The sequence below is a fragment of the Sminthopsis crassicaudata genome, chromosome 4 (assembly GCF_048593235.1).
Source record: "Sminthopsis crassicaudata isolate SCR6 chromosome 4, ASM4859323v1, whole genome shotgun sequence".
NCBI lineage: Eukaryota > Metazoa > Chordata > Mammalia > Dasyuromorphia > Dasyuridae > Sminthopsis > Sminthopsis crassicaudata.
Window position 1 is genome coordinate 370,970,610 of NC_133620.1, and position 17,213 is coordinate 370,987,822.

At 37.0% G+C, this 17,213-nt stretch overlaps 1 long non-coding RNA gene across 1 annotated transcript; it reads left to right on the forward strand.

Moving 5' to 3' along the window:
- The first annotated feature begins 9,501 nt into the window (after positions 1 to 9,501).
- On the forward strand, positions 9,502 to 11,834 carry LOC141541365 (uncharacterized). The gene is made up of 2 exons (XR_012481762.1): positions 9,502 to 9,665; positions 11,287 to 11,834. It is a non-coding gene; the product is annotated as an uncharacterized LOC141541365 (long non-coding RNA).
- The last annotated feature ends 5,379 nt before the right edge of the window (positions 11,835 to 17,213 follow it).

Sequence of the window (17,213 nt, forward strand, 5' to 3'; positions counted from 1 at the left end):
TTGTAAATGATTACATGTAGTACTTAACTAATAAGATGTGAAGGAGATAAATCATTTTGTAAACTTTCAAATTACAAATTCCTGGTATTTTTACTAGAGATATTTAAGTAGCAATGGACAATTACTCTTTGGCTGGAGAAGGTATCCTATCCTAAGGTAGGACAGAGGGGATTCAAGGAAAACATTAAGAGGGGAGCCTTGGCTTGTTCTCTGGGACAGGGTCAGACTTTCTTAACATAGTATTTCTGTTTAAATATTTAATATTTTTATTTTCCCAGTTACATGTAAAACAATTTTTACCTGAATTTAAACTTTGAGTTCCAGATTCTCTTGCTTCCTTCCTACTCACACCCCTATTAAAAAGGCCTATACACATAGTATTTCTATGTGAATAAAAGTCTCAACTTTCATGTATTGTTTTATTTTATTTTATTTTATATTTTTTTATTTAGAATTTTTTCCACAGTATATATGCATGAGTAATTTTTTTTATAATATTATCCCTTGTATTCATTTTTCCAAATTATTCCTCCCCTCCCTCCACTCCCTCCCCCCCATGACAGGCAATCCCATACATTTTACATGTGTTACAATATAACCTAGATACAATATATGTGTGTAAATACCATTTTCTTGTTGCACATTATTCGATTCCTAAGGTATAAGTAACCTGGGTAGATAGACAGTAGTGCTAACAGTTTACATTCACTTCCCAGTGTTCCTTCTCTGGGTGTAGTTATTTCTGTCCATCATTGATCAACTGGAAGTGAGTTGGATCTTCTTTAGGTTGAAGATATCCACTTCTATCAGAATACATCTTCATACAGCATTGAAGTGTACAGTGATCTTCTGGTTCTGTTCATTTCACTCAGCATCAGTTGATGTAAGTCTCTCCAAGCCTCTCTGTATTCCTCTTGCTGGTCATTTCTTACAGAGCAATAATATTCCATAACCTTCATATACCATAATTTACCCAACCATTCTCCAATTGATGGACATCCATTCAACTTCCAGTTTCTAGTTACAACAAAAAGAGCTGCCACAAACATTTTGGCACATACAGGTCCCTTTCCGCTCTTTAGTATTTCTTTGGGATATAAGCCCAATAGCAGCAATGCTGGGTCAAAGGGTATATGCACAGTTTGATAACTTTTGGGGCATAGTTCCAAATTGCTCTCCAGAATGGCTGGATTCTTTCACAACTCCACCAACAATGTATCAGTGTCCCAGTTTTCCCACATCCCCTCATCATGTATTGTTTTATGTTACTTTACTCTTTCCCTTGCCCTAATCATAAAACATTTTAACCCTATACCATTTATCTGCTGAATTAATGGTTTTCCTATTATTTGGTAAAAGAGTAAGGAGAAGTGTCCCTATATCCTCAGGATTGGAGGTTAAGGGGATGGTGGGGTAGGTGGAGAAAGGGGTAAGAGAAGAGATGAAAGGGTGGATACAAGAAGACAAGGAGACAGAGACAGACAAAAAGAGACAGAGAAAGAGAAAAACAGAGGGAGAGGGAAAGGACAGAGATAAATACAGAGACACAGAAAGACACAGATAGACAAAGGCAGACAAAGAAATAGACATACTTAGACAGAGACAGACAAAGAAGAGACAGATAGATGGAGGGGGAGAGAGAGTGGATTGGAGAGTGAACATATATACAGAGAATACCTTAGTTTGGAGGCAGGCTCTTCTTGGGTTTCTAGGAATAAACTTTTCCCCTGTTTTAGTACTAATTTTGTCATCCTTCACCACTTAATCCCTCACTATTCCTCTGGGATAGAGCTCCACCTGCTTGTTTTCAGAGGTAATTCATCCTTCTGTTAACTCCTTAAGCACCTTGAAAAACCTGTCCCTCATTTGTGGCAGCCCTTTTTGTAGAGGCCAGAAACTGGAAGCTGAGTGGATGGCCATCAATTGGAGAATGGCTGAATAAGTAATGGTATGTGAATATTACTGTTCTATAAGAAATGATCAGCAGGATGATTTCAGAGAGGCCTGGAGAGACTTACATGAACTGATGCTGAGTGAAATGAACAGAACCAGGAGATCATTATACACGGCAACCACACGATTATATGATGATCAATTCTGATGGACGTGGCTCTCTTCAACAATGAAATGATTCAAACCAGTTCAAATTCTTTTGTGATGAAGAGAGCCATCTACACCCAGAGAGAGCTGTGGGAACTGAGTATGGAACACAACATAGCATTCTCACTCTTTATGTTATTATTTGCTTGCATTTTGTTTTCTTTCTCAGTTTTTTTTCCTTCTTGATCTGATTTTTTTTTTGTGCAGCAAGATCACTGTATAATTATGTATACATATATTGGATTTAACATATATTTTACCATATTTAACATGTATGGACATACCTGCCATCTAGGGGAAAAGGTTGGGGGGGGGGAAGAGGGGAAAATCTGGAATAGAAGATTTTGCAAGGATCAATGTTGAAAAATTACCCATGCATATGTTTTGTAAATAAAAAGCTATAATAAAATAAAAAAAGAAAAGAAAACTTATCTCTTAGGTTGATTCTCTGAGCATGCCCAACCCTCTGTCTCTGTCTTTGTCTCTCTGTCTCTCTCTGCCTCTGTGTCTATCTTTCTATCTTTGCTTCTATTTCTGTCTTTCTCTGTGTCACTCTCTCTTTCTCCTCTCTCCATTTCTGTCTATCTCCATTGCTTTTCTTCCTCTCCTTGCCCTTATCCCCTAATACACACATGGCCTCAGGAGGAATCTGGGCACATTTCCAGGAATGCAAAACATTTGAATATTTAAGATTTGAACTAAGATTTCCCAGAGAGAAAAACGCAATCAAACTAGACCCTTGAGTTTAGGCTTCCTTAATCTTTAGGATAAATTCCCAGTTTTTTCCCTTTTCTTCCCCAGTTTTTCGAGAAGAGGGAATCAATTTAAAAATAAGAAGTTTTCAAGTCTAGGATTGAATGGTTTTCTATGGATAAGAACTCCCCAGTTTCTGGCAGAGGTAGGACAATGCATTGTGTACCTTAGGCAGGATTTGAACACTGCTCCTTGCTATGCTTTACTGCCCACTGGACATTTTGAGCCTCCCCTTGAGCACATTTCTGCTTGATAACTAATCTTTACAAAGAGAACTTCATCTCCCTAAAACAAGTGCATTTATAAAAAAGAATTATTGATCCTTCTTTCATGCCTTTTGTTCATTTGCTCTCACTAGTTATTTATCTTCCTCAACATTCAGCTTAGGCTCTTTTTAGTCCTATATAATTAAGAAATATCCCCTGGCTCTGATTTCTCCCTGCCTGCCCTTCCTGATACACAAAAAGGCCAAGATTGCATCCAGGGCCATCTCTATGATCTCTATTTGGCCATTGGGACTCTGAAGACTCTGGAGGGGAAAGCGAGACAGGTGACAGCCCTGCCTCACTTAAATCCAACTCACTTGCCCATCATGGCAAGATCTCCCTGATGTCATAGTCCTGGAGAATGAAAGACAAGCAACAACAACAACGAGGATAGTGGCAGCTAAAGGAAACCCTCAGAAACTCAATCATTACTATGTTTAATTTCTATAAAATTAGAAAAATAAATCTGCCTATCATCAATCAATCAATCTATCTGTATCTGTATCTCTGTTTACATATTTCCCTGAGCTGGGGAAATCTATTTACTACAGCAAAGTGAGCAAGATCCTCGGGATGCATGGGCTGTTTTGTTGACATATTGCAAATATTATTAATTGATGGTTTGGATACAGTCTTGCCTGGAGGGTAGGAATGGACCAGATGACTTCTGAAAGTCCTTTCTTATCAGGAGCATCATAGGAAGTGATGAGTTGTGTTAAGAATTTCTTGTTTGTGAGAAGAATCCATTTCCTGGATCCTCCCCTACAGCTAAGCCCCTTGGAAAACACTTAGGATGAGCACAAGGTACAGAGCAGCGCTCAAAGGGATGTGGTAGTTGACGTCCTCCATCCCTCACCTTCCAGTGAATATGTTCAAGTGTCTGATTTCTTGTACTAATGACTTGTGCATGTCAATTAATTTATAACTAATCAATTAATAAACATTCAGTGAATCACTGGGTATGTTATGTTATAACATAATCCCTCTCTACAGGGAGTTTATAATCTAGTCAGAGCAATAAAAAAGTTGCACATAAAAATGAATGTTACAAAGATAATTCATAAGCAGCAGATGACTGGTTCAGACCAACTCAGAAAACTCAGAGCAACATTCTAGCAGGAACATGGGATTTTGAATAAGAGGTGATCAGTTCAAATCTTGTCATTTGTCACTATGTGCAATGAACTTGAATATTCATTCATTCATTCATTCATTCATTCACCCAACATAGATTTATTGAGCACTCTCTGGCATCCTGACATACAAAGACAAAGAGGTTCCTGCCCTCAAGGAGCTTACATTTTCTTGAGCAAATCCCCTCTCTTTGGTTTTTTCATTTATAGAACATGTAGCATTTGAATTAGATAATCTCTAATGTTTTTCCTGGAGCAGCTACATGACTGCTGTATCTGGCATCAGGAAGACCTGTTCAAATTCAGCCTCAGACATTAGCTGTGTGATCTTGGGCAAGTTACTTAATCTCGTTTTACCTTAATACACTAGAGGAGGAAATGACAAATCACTCTAGAATTTTTGCCTAGAAAACTCCATAATGGGGTCATAAACATACTTGGACATGACAGAACAACAAAAACATTATCACTTCTAGTTTTTGATTTATGATATTACTGTGATCCTTTCCAAATGTAAATCCTATGGCCTTATAAACCCACACTGGTCTAGAATAACCAAGGCAAACCTCACAGGAAAGGGAAAATGTGATCTAGACCTGGAGGGATTGATTTCAGGAGGCAGAGAAAGTTGGGAAAGACATTCTAGGCAAAAAATAACCAACCAATAAAAAAAAAGCAAATAGCCTCCCCACCTGCCCCACCAAGAACAAGGCTGTAGAATGGCAAAGGATGGAGTAGATTGGTGCTTCTCCAGTGGATGGTTCATATAGGGGAGTAGTGGTAGATAAGATAAAAAATATGGAGCCTTGAATGCCAGACTGAGAAATTCAGACTTTGTCCTATATGTATTAAGGAATCATTCTGGGTTTTCATACTCTCAAATATGATTTATTCCTATGTATACAGAAGACTCTCTGGTTCTACCCAGAGATAGCAAGTGATTCTATGTCCCTTCAATACAACAGATCTAAATGTTCCTGCATTGGCTCCAGTCTACCTTTGCAAGTTTATTTCATATTATTCCCCTTCATGTACTCCATGTTTAAATAAACTTATTTTCTTACTGTTCCCCATACCTGTCATTCCAGCTCCCACTGTGTGTCTTTATATATCTTTGGAATGTACTCTTTCTTCTACTTCTTAGCAGTTTAGTTCATGTGTCATTTCCTGTGGGAAAACTTTATTTTCCATTTCTCTCCTCAAATAATGATATATGTAGCATGTATGTGCTTGTGCAGACACTGGTATATATAAATATATACATATATATGCAAACTATAATGAATGTATAAATATACAGTGTGTGTCTACCTTTGTATATACATATATACATGATGTAGACATTTAATGACTACATGTGAAGGGTACACATGAACTTATATACACATATTTTTATAAACATGTACAACATACACATACAAACAAAGTTGGGATAAGGAGGCAGCCAGGTGGCTCAGTAGATAGAGCCTGGAATCAAGAAGGCCTGAGTTAAAATCTGGTCTAAGACATTTACTAGCTGTGTGATCTTAATCCACTGGAGAAGGAAATGGCAAACCATTCCTGTATCATTCTGAAGAAAGCCCCGTGTCTACAGAGTCACAAAGAGTTGGACGTGAGTCCAATGACAATAAACTTGAGATGAACAAGGAGATAAAATTCTTGAATGGTCAAGGAAGGAAATAGAAATAGTTCAGAACTGGAAATAGAGATCACATAGTTGCTTAGGAACCAATTAAGAATTTGGCCTGGATAGCAGTTTGGAGGGAATTGAGGGAAACCAGTAGGATTTGCAAATGAAGATTGACAAGGTAGATTTAGTTTGCTTCTTCATGACCCTTTGTTCCTTGCTTAGGTAATTAGGTGATGTGGTGGATAGAGTGCTGGGCCTAGAGTCAGGAAGATATGAGTTCAAAACTGGCCACAGATATTTACCAGCTGTGTAATCTTGGGGAAGCCACTTAATCTTATTTGCCTCAGTTTCTTAATTTGTAAAATGAGCTGGAGAAGGAAATGGCAAACCACTTTAGTATTTTTGTCAAGAAATCCCCCAATAGGGAGACACAACTGAAATAACTCAGCAACAATATATTGTAAGAAGTCTTAAGGAAATAGGTATATGTGGTGTGAAGTTTCTAGATGAAGAAAGAAGTTTCAAATTCAGTAAACTCTATTTCACCTTCCCTCTAATGTTCTATGTACCTGAAATATCCACTGGAAAAAGATAATACTATCTCCTGATAAGGCTGGGAGGTAGGGAGAATCCCAATTGTATTTCCCCCGTTATCCCAGATAAGGTTATGACTTATAACCTTAGGTTATAAGTCATAACCTCCTTGAGTTTGCTCTTTCTTATGATCCAGTGGGTTGGACTAGATAATCTCACATTATTCCCAAGTCTAAATTCAATGTTCTTATTCCCCAAATAGAGTTGATTTCAACATAATCAAAATCTGACTCTTCCTCTCTCCTTCATTCCACCATTCATCTCCTATTCCTATCCTCAAGGTATCATCAGTGTCATTGTATTGGGGTGGGGGAGACTACACACAGGGGCACATATTTCCATTCTCTTTTCCTCCTCCTCCTCACTTCCTATATTATTTTTCTCCCTTCGTCTAAGGTTTTATTTAAGCTTTCTGTGATTGATCACCTAAGTTGTCCTACCTTCCCAGGACTTGGTACTAGCACAGGTTTTCCTCCTCTCATTCTGCTTCAAATCCATGCCCTGATTCTATACTTCTTTCCTCTTTCTTTAAAGTAAACTTACTCTTGACCTATATTTCATATTCCACTTAAGTCTCTTCTAGATTAAAACTGTGTCTGTGTAGTTCTTTGACACTGAGAAATTACTGTCTGCTTCTTTATCAGCCTATTGCTCAGATTAGCTAAGCTTTGTGACCCTAGATCCCTTTGCCTTTTCTTATCTGTAAAATGGGGTCAATGACTCTAGCCTTACCTATTTCTCAGGGATGTTGTAAGGTTAACTTTCTGTAAATTCCAGAACTATGTCAACTATTATGATGATCCATCTTTCTGTGACTTATTTGTCCACATGAGTGTATCTGAGACTCCTAGCTCCTAGAAGCAGGGATTGTTTCTCTATAGGTTGACTTCTTCTTAAAAATACTAAGTGAAAAATCCAAATTTTAATAATATATATTGGGGCAACGAGGGAGTTGATTGGAAGGGAAGGGTAATGGGGAGAGAATCTCCATGTGATGGTAGGATTTGTTGCAAAGTTATGGTACAAATCCAACCCCCTTTCTGCATTTAAAGTAGGATTCAACTCACAAATGATTGATTTCTATCAACCTTTTTGAGAATAAATCTACAGAGCAGAGCCACATGACAAGGTGTTTCTTACAATTGTTTTGGGTGAGGATGAGGATAAAAATAATAAAAATGAATGTATGGGGTTAATTCAGAGTTTTCCCTAAAGAAAAAAGGGTGACCTTTAGTTTGCCTTTTATCTTGGTTACTTTTCCCACAAGCATTCACAAGCTGAGTTTAGGAACCTATCCATCATTCAGTCAATCAATAAGATTTACTAAGATTAAATTCCAGGCACTGTACTAGATGCTAAAGATACAAAGTTGTTGTTCTGTCCTTTGTTATGGAAGAAGACCAACAAGAGAAAGAAACAAACAAAAAAAGAAACATTTCATGCCCTCAAAGAAGTTACCTTTTATCAGGGCTGACAGTCACATTTAAGTTAATACAAAACTAATCCAAGATGTTGGTGCAAGAGGCACTAGTAGTGAGGTGGGTGGGTTCAAATCAAATTTTTATGTATGAGGAGGAATTGAGTCTGCTGCTGAGGAAGATACTGGCTGGATGAAAAACACCATGATAGCATGCCCAGGAAAGCAGTCCATCTAGAAGCCCAGATATCTGGAAATCAGCTCTCCCCCTGCACAAGTGAAGAAGGCAACTGTCTTTCTCAACCCTGCAGGTTGAGAAGGAAAAAGGAAAAGCCAGAAATTTTTAAAAAATGCTGTCTTGGAGGATGGCCATCAATGGAGGAATGGCTGAACAATGGTGGTATATGATTGTGATGGAATACCATTGTTCTAAAATGAGCAGGATGATTTCAGAAAAACCTGGAAATAGTTCCATATACTGCTGCTGAGTGAATGAGCAGAAGTTGAGCATTGAACACAATAACAGCAACATTGTGCAGTGATCAGCTTTGATAGACTTTGCTCTTCTCAGCAATACAATGATCTAAAACAATTTCAAGAGACTCATGATGGAAAATGCTTTCCATATTCAGTGTAAATGGGGATAAATACAATTTTCAATTTTTTTTCTTTTTCATGGTTTTTCCCTTTTGTTCTGATTCTTCTGTCACAACATGACTAATGTGGAAATATGTTTAATATGATTGTACATGTATAACCTATGTCAGATTGCTTGCCATCTTGGGGTGGGGGAGAAAAAGGAGGAAGAGAGAAAAATGGAAATCAAAATCTTAAAAAAGGAAATGTTGAAAACTATCTTTACATATAATTGGAAAAAATAAAATACTATTAAATGGAGGAGGGAATAAAAAAAGAATGCTGCCCCAATTTGCCCCAATGCTGCACCATGCACCAATCTAGCATGCATGTGACTATAGTCAAGGCAGATTGTGAAGGACAAGGTAAGAAAATGCTGGGATTAATGGAAAACTCAGAAAACAGGAATTCTAAGAAATTTGGGTGAAGAGAAAGTGTCTGTTCAAATGAATGGGAATAGGAAATGAAATGTATATATGGGGGATGACAAAAGCATAATAGAAATGCAACCCAGAAGGGTATGCTGAAAGCAGATTGTGAAAGGTTTTAAATACCAAAAAGGGGATTTGTTATTTGATTGTAGAGGTAATAGGGAGCCACTAGAAGTAAGTGGAACTTAGAAGAAATTTGAGTCCGAGAATGATATGGTCAGACCTATATTTTGAGATTCTGGCACTATTTTGATGGCTGTATAAAAGATAACTTGGAGAAGGGAGAGACCCATACTCCCTTCTGCCTGTATTTTTCCTGGGTCTTGTTCTCCATCCCAACTCAACCCCACAGAAGGCAGGTCACTGTTTATCATTGGTCCCACCCTTCTCATTGCAGAAATCCTGTCACATATTCACATGGGCACCTTCCTATGTCTGCAACTATTGGTTATGTGAGGCTAAGGAATTCATTTCTGGGAGCGTCACAAGAGGATGTCCCATGGCAGATGAGGCTTATGAAATATCTGGATAAATCATACACATCGCTGATTGTAGCTCTTCAGTTGGCTCCTGGCCAACAACCACAGCTCCTCTGGAAGTCCTGAGGCTTTGGCTGGAGGAACCTATAAAAAGCTCTCATCCCTTCAGGTCTCAAAAGAGATTTCAATTACGGCACTCTACACTTTTTCCTGTACAACTGACCAGGTAAGGAAATCTCTCTGGGGTTCTGTGATTTTCTGCTCTTCCAAAAGGACCCTTTCCTTTGGTCCTGCCTGGACTGTAGTTAAAAAGGAAGAAAAGGGGAAGGGGAGAAAGAAAGGAGGTGTGACTTTTTCAATAGTGTACAGAAGGGAACCCACAATGTCATAGGTAAGAGTTACAAGAGGAATAGAGACCACTAGTGGCATTAGTGGTCCAGAATGAGCTAGATTTGAGAAAGGGTATAGAAGCAATGTAGGTAGAACATACTCCCAAATCAAAGCATCTTATTCCTTTGCTTTTTAGAGGCAGTTAAATGGAATATGCTGGACCTGAAATCAGGAAGATATAGCTTAAATCTAGTCTAGACTCTGCCTAGTTTTGTGACCATGACTGGACCATTGTCTGCCTCAGTTTTCCCTATTGTAAAATGGGGATAATTAAAATACCTACCTCCCAGGGTTCTTGGGAAGTACAGATGATATAATATTTGTAAAACAACAACTATAATAATTAACATTTACATAGCATTTACTATGGGCCAGGTATTATACCAATCCCTTTGCAATTTTTAGACAGAGGTCAAGTGACTTATTCAGAGTCATACAGCCTGTAAGTATGTGAGGCTAAATATGAATTTAGGTTTTCCTGACTCTAGTTTCAACACTCTAACTACATTATCACCTAGCTATCCCAAATGAGCAAAACTCAAAGTGCATTTTAAATCTATTCTATAAAAACAAAGTATACATATACACCTGCAAATACACAAATGTTCTTGTGGCTAATGGCCAACACAGAGGTAGATTGTTAATATGCTCTTGTTTTGTTGTTTTTTGCTGCTGGTGGTTTTAGGAGAAGGGTGTTACTTTACCTGGTCAAGTTGGTCAGACTATGCCTAGAAAACTATGGGTTTGTCACAGGAGACTAAGGCAATGAGTTTTTCAAGCTGGTTAAATTGGAATAACTGTGGACATTTTATATATGATTTATCACCAAAAAAAATTGGCAATCAGATGTTCTCTGGGGACTGAGAATAACTTCTTAATTTCTGTCTTGAATACCAAATCCCACCCTGCCCCAAATAAACAGTATATATTAAGAAAGAAATAATATAATTGAAGATAAATCTAAATGATGATAGTGTTCAGAAGGTTCATTGTTGGGTTCCTAGGATTGAGAGGAAAATATCTTTTTTCCTCTTAAAAAATTCTAAATTATAAGAATGGAAAATTGTATATGCTCTCCATTGAAATATCTATTTTATTTATTCATTTATTTATTTTTAAATGTTTATTTTTATAAAGTGGCCCAAGCTCTGACTTCAGGAGCTAGATTCAAATCCTATCTGACCTTTAAGTTCTGTGAAATCTTGGACAATCACATAATAACTCCTGACCTCAGTTTTCATATCTATAAAGTGAGAAGGTTGTAATAAATGGTGTCTCTGGTCTTGTCTGGTCTTTAGATTGATGGTCCTTTGAATGTTGTTGATTTCCCTCAAATCCTATGGAGATGTGATTGATATATCACACTAAAGTTAATTTTAAAAATTTTGCAGAAGTCCCCACTGAGTGCCAAGGATTAGGAACCTATAATCTTGACCTTGTGCTCTGTTCTTTTCCAGATCCACTTCATAAGCATTACTGATGTCACAGCAGCTACAACAGCAGCCCTTTCCCAAGAATCCTACCCCAGCTCCTTGCCCAGCTTCCTGCCTGGTCCCTAAGTCAAGAGGTTGCTTTCTCGAAAACCAGAGGCCCAGGGCACAGAGTCCCTGCTCCATGGGGAGTCAAGGACAGCCCCACAGGGCTACTCGGAGGAAGCCCCATTGCCTCCAAGGGGACACCTACTATCATTGCAAAGAGGAGGAATGCTAGGTGCCAGTGCCCTTAAATGAAGGCTTCCATATTGCAGGGCTGGAAACTGGCGGAAGGATGTATTGAATAGCAATGAATAATAAGGAATCTTCTATTGAAAAGAAATTAGATGTTAATTTAAAAAAAAAAAAAAAGAAAAAAAAAAGATGCCCAGAAGTCCTTCATTTTGTCCTTCCAGTAAAGAAGCCATCTTCATTGCAAGGACCTTCTTGGAGAGAACTGAATAAAGAATAATTAACTTTCTCTTCCCTGTCCTCCAGCTAAATAGCAATAAAACTTCTCTGTTATAAACTCATTGGCCTCCAGGGTACCTTTGTGCTTTAACCATACAGTACACATCTAGTTGCTTTTTCCTCAGGAAATCTGACATTAAAAAAAAAATTAAACTTAAATACAAAATACAAAAATACAAAACAAAAAACCAGAAAAAGAAAGAGAAAGGAAAAAAAAATGTTATGTGCCCAGCAGAACATCAGGGAGTATTCAAAATAAATAACAATAAATTTCCATTTCAAGAAAGCATATATAAAAATAGAAAAGATTATATTCATGATTTCATCTTTTTTTTTTTGCTTCCTTGTAGGTTATTCTTTTGTTCTCTATGATGTCCTTTTTACTTTATTTTTTTTTTCTCCTTTCACCTCCTTCCAGCGTCCCCAAGCAGGTTACAATTAAGAAGCATGAAAAAAAAAAAAAAACAGCTATACATACATACATATACACGCATACATACACATATACATGTATAGATATATAAAATGAAATCTGACATTTTTAAAAAGCATCTATTTAAAAGCAAAGGTAGCTTTCTTGATCACTCTTATACAACCCCTTCATTTTACAAGTGATGGAACAGAAGCCAGAAAGTCTTTATGGCCCAGTGAAAAGAGCATTGAGTGGGGAGTCAGAAGTTTTCTATTCTTTGTTGTAGAGTCTGTTTCCATCATCTCTGACATTTTGTGACCCTATTTGTGTTTTTCTTGGCAAAGATACTGGAATAGCTTGTCAGGGTCAATACAGCTAGTAAGTGTCTGAGGTCAAATTTGAACTCAATTGTTCCTGAGTCCAGGCCCAATAGCTCCATCCACTGAGCCAACTAGCTGCCCTAGATTTCTTTACATTCCAGCTAAAATCTCCTGTTCTACAAGAAGTCTTTCCTGGTCCACCTTCCCTTTGTTGGTTGTCTCCCAATTTATTCCATGTTATTCTTGTTTGGGCATCAAGGTGATACAATGGATAGATGACTGGGCCAGGAATCAGGGAAATCAGTCTTCAATTCACTTCTCTACTTCATTTGACATATGAGGAAACTGAGGCCAGACTGGCCTTAAACACTTACCAGTTGTGTGATCCTGGGCAAGTCAACCCCTTTTTTGTCTCAATTTCCCCATCTGTCAGTTTCCTCATCAAATGAACTGGAGTAGGAAATGGCAAATCCCTCCAGTATCTTTGCCAAGAAAACCCCAAATGAACACAATTGAAATGACTGAATAATGACAACTCCTTTTTAATCTATATATTTGCCCAATATGTCCCATGTGTGACTGTGAGTTCCTTGAGAGCATGGACTATCTTTTTGTCATTCTTTGTATCCCCAAAGCTTAATACAGTGCTTGAAACATGGTGGGTAATTAATAAATGTTCACTGATTGATTGATTGACTCTCTTAGGAAACACACTTTTATGTCCTGAGAATCTTATTGCCAGAGGAGCAGTCACCACTTTATGAATTTTTTTTTGAGTGACTCTACCTATGAAAAAAAGAAATGATAGGATTATAATCCATATTGGTGAATGAAGTACTTGAATATCTGAAATCATGGAGTTTTGGAATAATGAATTCTAAGAAATATTCAGAATAAAAAAAAAACTGATATTATCCTTTGCTCTGTGGTGATCAGATTATATCTGCCATATTCTTTTCAGTACGGGACATGTGGCTCAAGAGGGGCATAGACAAATTGATATGTAACAAGAAGAATGAGGACAATTCAAATCATACCCCAATACAAATGACTGAAAGAATTGGAATATCTAGCCTAGAAAAGGGAATTTCAAGATTTTAGGATTATAACTTTCAAGCTAAAAAAAACATAAGAGGTCATAGAGTTCAAACCCTCATTTTATAGATAAGGAAACTACAACTCAGTGAGATTAAATAAAAGGAGTGTTGGAATGGACATGATAACTATCCTCAAATGTCCAAAGGGCTGTCACATGGGAAAGGGCGTAGACTTATTGTGCATAATTCTAGAATTAGAATATATGGGTGGAAATTATAGGGAGTTAGATTTCAACTGGATATAAGAAAGAGCTTCCTAACAATTACCATTGTCCCAAAATGGAATGATGTGAGTCATGAAGTAGTGAGCTCTCTGTCACTGGAAATGTTCAAGTAAAGGTGAAATAGCAATCCATTAGGAATGATACCATGTAATTACCCAGAGATTAGGAAGTTGGACTTGAAGAATTATGTTTTTTCCAATTTTAAAATTTGAATGAATAAATCTATGATGTTGATGTCCTGTAAATCAAAGATTCAGTGATCCTGGGTCTATTGATTATTCTGTGATTTCATGATTCTGTGATTTGGCTCCTGATATTACAATATAGTTCCTGGGGACCATCAGACTTCTAGAAAGCAAGAGATAGTTTTGAGTGTGAGTGAATACTTGTTCTTGAAGAGTTGATCAGGCAAGATCCTATGTCTACAAATTAACTCAAAAGTCTTCCATTTCTAGATAGTGTCTTTCTTCTTTTGGTTCTTGAAGGCTTTTCTATCATTTTTTCTCATGGTTATCACTAGCCTTGGAATTGTTTAGATTACTTCTAGGCATTTAGCCACATAAATTTTATGGTATTCCTGTCTTTGTATGTTTATGAGCAGTCTTCCCAATTATATTATAAGTTTATTATTGGGGGCTCTGCCTTATACTTTGCCTCTTTTTGGATCATGGTCACATAGTAAGTTCTGAAAGACACCTTAGAAGTCATGAGTTCAATTCCCTCATTTTTCAGATGAAGAAACTGAATCCCAAAGAGATTGTCATTTGTTTAGAAATGTGCAGTTAAACAAGAACCCAAGGCAGATTTGAATTCAGATTTTTTTTTCCTATTTCTTATTCCCAAGTCCAGTGCTTTATCCACTATAGTATGCCAAACTGACTTTACTTCCTGTCTCCCAGAGAACCTAGGACAGTCCCTGGCATACAGAAGGCAATAAAAGTTATGGATTAGTTGAATGATTCTAGTTCACAGAGGGCTATTTTCCCTTAAGCATTTAACAATTAATATTTCCAATTATCAATGAATATAAGAAGCAAAGAAATTTGAAGGGGTAGGAGAACAGAAAGGCAAATTTTGCCTATTATCCACTTTGACTTAGGACTTCCTCTTGTCTAAAGCATAGCAAATAAAATCAGACAAAAGGGTCAGGATCAGGAATCAGTTTGTCATAAGATATCCCCACAGAACAGGGTTTTGGAATTGGGTTGTAAGGCTGAGCCAAGTATGAGCGGTCAGAAAGATTGGAGCTAAAGCCAGGCTTTGCTGGCTCAGCACAAGGACTATATACTTACTTCATCTCTGGGGAAGCTAGGTGGCACAATGGATAGTCCTGATTTTGATGTCAGGGAGACTCATCTACCTAAATTCAAATCTAACCTTAGATAATTCCTAGCTGTATGTCCCTGGGCAAGTCACTTCACCTTGTTTGCCTCAGTTTCCTCATATGTAAAATGAACTGGAGAAGGAAATGGCAAATCACTCTAGTATCTTTGCCAAGAAAATCCCAAATGGGGTCATGAAGAATTGGACTGGACTGAACAACAAGTCTCATCCTGAGTCGCAAATAACCAAAGCACATTGGAAGTCTTGATTGGTAATATGCCATCCCTTGCTCAATTTCTCCTCCGTTTAGGAAGTAGAAGTATAGAGGAAGGAATTTCAGTCCTTATCAGTCTTGCCAGGAATGACCATGTTTCAGCCTGAGGTTTCCAAAGACAGTGTTATAATGATAATAAATATATCATGTAATGAAATAGAATCTGGTAATGCATATTATGTGTTGTATATGTATAATAATAATATTGTTAGGCCAAAAGACTCATCAGGGATATTTTGTATTTATTGAACCCCAAATCTAGTATGTCAGAATTGGAAAGGAGTTTGTAAGCCATATAGTTCAGCCAGGACTTGAATGTCAATCCCTTTGACAACATTCTCATAAAAGGACCATCCAGACTTTGCTTAGTAAAGAATTGGAAATAAAGTAGATGCACTTTCTTGGAAAATGCTTAAGCCAAGTATGGTATATGAATGAAATTAAATATTTCTGTGCCTTAAAAGATGACAAAAATCCAGTGTTTATCACAGTTCCTGACACATAGTAGGTGCTTAATAAATGTTTATTGAACTGAATTGAATTGACTTCAGAGAAGTATGGGAAGACTTTTATGAAGTGATATGAAATAAAAGGAACAGGATCAGGGAAAAGATATACACAATGATGACAACTATAAAAGTGGGAAGAATAATACAACAAACCGGGGGAGAAAAACCCCCACTATCCCAGCCTCAATTCCAAAGACTTTTTTTTACTTTTGGATAGCTCTAATTCTTAGGAAGTTTCTGCTTACATAGAGTTGAAATATGATTCCATTAATTCCATCCATTAATCCTGATTCTGGCTTGTGGAATTAAGTAGGGAAAAAAAATCTAATCATTGTTCCACATAATAGCCCTTCAGATCCTCAGAATTGAACACAATGCTCCAGATATATTTAGACCAGGTGAGAATAACGAATAACTATTGGCTTTTTATTGTGGACCATATGAGTCTCTTAATACAGTCTGAGATCAGAATAGTTTTTTTTTTTTTTTGCCATACTATTGATCTATATGTAGTGGATTGCTAGTCCACTAAAATGTCCAAATCTTGTTTTAGAGGAACTGTCATCTTTTGTCAAGGTGAAATTTTTTTTTGGAAAGGGTGTAGATATATTGTGCATAATTCTAGAACTGAGATTCACTGATGGCAATTACAAGGAGTAAGACTTTTGACTGGGTATAAGGAAGACCATCTTTTGTCAAAGTGATATTTTTAACCAAGTATCAGATTTTACATTTATCTTTATTAAATGACATTTTATGAAATTCCCTCAATTATTTTCGCTGAGTGAACTTTTTGGATCCTTACTCTGTCATTCAGTGTGTTAATGTTTGTTATCTCTCTCAGTAATATGTCCTCAAGCAAATCTGACATATATGCCACCTCTGCTTTCATCTAAATCATTCATAAGTTTATTGAATAGCATAGAAATAAACAGAAATTCTTGAACCCCTGAAATAGAGATTCCTTCTTCTCACAAGATGACATTGAACTATTTATGATAAATTGCACTATCTGACCCATTCCAAATCTACTAAGTTGTCCTATTATGTAGTCCTATTGTGTGACTATGGTTTGCAACCCCATATGGGGTTGTATAAATGAATGTGGGGGTTGTGAAATTAAGATTTATATTAAGTAAAAGTTTGATTTGTATACCTATTTTATATACTCATACCCCTGTGTTGAGTAAAAATTTCTCAGACAAAAAAAGTGTCATAAGCAGAAAAAATTTAAGAAGCCCTAATCTGATCATTTTGATTAAAAGTTACCAAGTATGATTCT